General features: G+C 48.9%; 1 non-coding gene across 1 annotated transcript; it reads right to left on the bottom strand.

The window, feature by feature from the left end:
* Window positions 1-579: 579 nt before the first annotated feature.
* TRNAE-UUC (transfer RNA glutamic acid (anticodon UUC)) lies at window positions 580-651 on the bottom strand. Its single transcript has one exon. It is a non-coding gene; the product is annotated as a tRNA-Glu (tRNA).
* Window positions 652-3,560: the final 2,909 nt, after the last annotated feature.

Raw genomic sequence — 3,560 nt, forward strand, 5'->3', positions numbered from 1 at the left:
GCTCTCTGCATCACAAACACAATAGATTGTACATTGAACTACCCTGCTTTAATAATATGTATTTTCTAGAAATCTTGTTGTCCTAGAATGACTTTAGATAACGTAGAAGCCCTGCAATGCCTCCCTCCCTCTCCCAGCATCCTCCTCTCTAATAACAACAAAAAACCCTATAATGTTCTAAAATTGCATCTTTCCTTTTTCTTTCAAAAAAGAGCACTCTTTTGGTCATTTGCTCATCTTCACAGTACAAGGAGAAAATACTGGAGAAAAACCAGCGGGTGTATTTCGGCATGCGACCGCTTGGTTCCCCCGCTTTCCTTCACCTCAGACCTAATCTCTCATTTCAAAAGCTGACTTCACGCTGTTGCCAGATACGTCCCTTCCGCCACCTGCTGCAGGTGGCTGGGGTCTGAGTAAGCTTGACCCTCACACCCGCTCCAGGGGTAGCTCCTTGGTTCCCTTCAGCCCCGATGCGTCCTGCGTGCTTTGAAATGGAATTACAGTTTTGGCTAAAAACATGCCTTTTTCAACTTAGGAAGAATCTAAACTGACTAGAGACGCCAGTCTAAAATCTTGATATTCCCACACCGGGAGTCGAACCCGGGCCGCCTGGGTGAAAACCAGGAATCCTAACCGCTAGACCATGTGGGAGACGATGACAGCGACTTCGAGCCTAGGCAGATTGAGTCTTCTCGGTTGGCTTCCGCCCGCTCCATCGTGTTCATCCGTGGGCGTCAAACCTGCTCCTGCGCCTGCGCGGAGTCTGCAGCCGCTTAAACCGTTCAGGTTCGCGTTCTACTGTTTCTCTCCTTGCAGGGGCCCTTGAATCTTTCTTCAATCGGTGTCATAACACCGCGCAGTGGAGGCCACGCTGCACTGGCCGGTGTCCGCCGACGGGGTGTGTGCCACAGACGCTCAGTGCCTTGCCCGAATCTGTCCCTCCCCGCAGCGCTGGTCCAGGCTGGCCACAGGCACCACCCCGTCCCTGAAAGTGGATCTTTTCCTGTGAAAAAACAGGAATGAGGACTGCCCGGAAGCCTGGAACATTCCAGGTTCTGATGACCCAGCGGCTAAAGGCAGGATTTGTGTCACCGAAAGCAGCCAGTGGCGGTCTGTAAATGTAGCTTTCAAAAGTGGAGAAAGTCTCTTACTGCAGGCGTTCATGATAGATGGAAACTCCGTGTGGTTTCCAAGGCCCTTCTCGATTTGAAGCATTTCAAGGGAGCGGTTGATGCCTTAGCAGTCTACTGTTTGAATTAGGGAAATGCAAAGAGTCAGCCATTGGGGATAGCCGGCGGAGGGGAGCTGTGGCTCTGGTGTCCTCAGTGGCTTAAGCTACACAAAAGTTGTGTTTACCAGCAGAAACTGTGTTAATGGAAGTCTGGGGACAAATTGTGGAAGTTTCAAAGAGTTCAACTAGCAGAGGACACTTTGAAGCCCATTTAAAAGCTGAGATCACTCCTCACTCCCCCAACTACCGCAGAGACTTAGAAGGTCCTCCTTCTCCCTCTGAGGCTAAGGTTCATCTGTGACATTCATCCTCAACAGAGGAGGGGCGAGAATAGACTGGAAATAGAAATTGTTCTGCCTTGCACTCATTACCACGATGAAGCTCCCCAACAGGGAAGGAACGTAACCCAACATAACTAAAAGTGAATATGGGCCGGGCGCGGTGGCTCACGCCTGTAATCCCAACACTTAGGGAGGCTGAGGAGAGTGGCTCACATCTGAGGTCAGGAGTTCGAGACCAGCCTGGCCAATATGGCGAAACCCCATCTCTATTAAAAATGCAAAAATTAGCCGGGCGTGGTGGCGCACGCCTGTAATCTCAGCTACTCGGGAGGCCGAGGCAGGGAGAATCGCTTGAACCGGGTAGGTGGAGGTTGTAGTGAGCTGAGATCATGCCACTGTACTCCAGCCTGGGTGACAGATGTCTAAAAAAAAGAAAAAAGAAATGGGAATGTGGCTCTGAAAAAAACCAGAAGCATTGACAGCAAACCTACTCTGTGTATCAGAGACATTCAAATGTGTTTATTTAATCCTCATAGTGTACCTATGAGGTAGGTCTTACCTACATTTTAGTTGGTTCTTCCTGTACTATCTTTGAACAGAGTCCAGAGTTTCTTAATCAGACAGCTGCTTTCCTTTTGAGGATATTTGCTTTGGAACACCAAAGAAAACTCTCCAAAACAAACGCCCTCAACTACGGAATACCTGACATCTGTGGTTCTCAATTTGAGGGCTCAGATTTCATAAATACTTTTCAGTTTTATATTTCCCTTTGATGATAATTCTTTTTAAAAAAGACATCTTACCGGTTTTCAAGATCTAATTTCTCACAGTAACCCATCCATTGGACGGGCACCATCCTTGGGATGTAACCAAAATGTGAATTTACTTTTGGTTTCTCATGATCCCTAAGCTGAAATTTCTTCCATTTTTCTCTTTACCAGTGGAGGAAAACTCAAGCAGTAGCAGAAAGCCCTATGGTCACTTTATTTTTATTGTTTATTTTGAGACAGGGTCTCACTCAGTGACCCAGGCTGGAGTGCAGTGGCTTGATCTCGTCTTACTGCAGCCTTGACTTCCCAGGCTCAAGTGATCCTCCCATCTCAGCCTCCCAAGTAGCTGGGACTGCTAGTAGCACTCACCACCAAGCCCAGCTAATTCTTGTCTTTTTTGCAGAGACGGAGCTCCACCATGTTGCCAAGGCTGGTATCGAACTCCTGGGCTCAGGAGGCCCACTTTGGCCTCCCAAAGTGCTGGGAGCCCTGTGGCCACTTTAAGTAATAAAATACAATCCAGCACAATACACTGTTTAACAGCTCAGTTCTCATTCTCAAATAGTTGCCCCAGCCCAACTTGGGCATGATTTCCAGCTTGAATTGGTGGTTTGCTGGAGCAGGCTCCTACTGCCTCACAGGAGCCCATGGTGGGCTTTTCTTCCAACTCTGTGTTCAGTGACATCGCATTGGTAGCCTGAGATGGCCACACTGGGAGTATTTACCCCATGGAAACAGGTAAATGCTACAAGGCAGGGCTTTTTCCCTGAAAAGCCAGTGTGCTGGTCAAAAAATAGCGATGTGCTGGTTAAATATCACACCAGGTATGATCCACTTCTTTCTTTCTTTGGCCTTCTGCCTTTCGAGGCTCTGGGGTCCTCCAAGATTGGAGTGTGGGGAGGGGAAGGAAAAGGGGCACAGAGCCGGGTGTGGTGGCTCACGCCTGTGATCCCAGCACTTTGGGAGGCCGAGGTGGGTGGATCACCCGAGATCAGCAGTTCAAGACCAGCCTGGCCAACATGGTGAAACACCATCTCTACTAAAAATACAAAATTTATCCGGGCACAGTGGCAGGTGCCTGTAATCCCAGCTACTTGGGAGGCTGAGGCAGGTTAATTGCTTGAACCGGGGAGGCAGGGGTTGCAGTGAGCCAAGATCATGCCACTGCGCTCCAGCCTGGGCAACAGAGTAAGACCTTGTCTAAAAAAAAAAAAAAAAGTGGGGGTGGGGCACAGAAGTTCCTACTCAACTGGCATTGTCCAATGTCAGCTTCCAGCT

The sequence above is a fragment of the Pongo abelii genome, chromosome 14 (assembly GCF_028885655.2).
Source record: "Pongo abelii isolate AG06213 chromosome 14, NHGRI_mPonAbe1-v2.0_pri, whole genome shotgun sequence".
Taxonomy (NCBI): Eukaryota; Metazoa; Chordata; class Mammalia; order Primates; family Hominidae; genus Pongo; species Pongo abelii.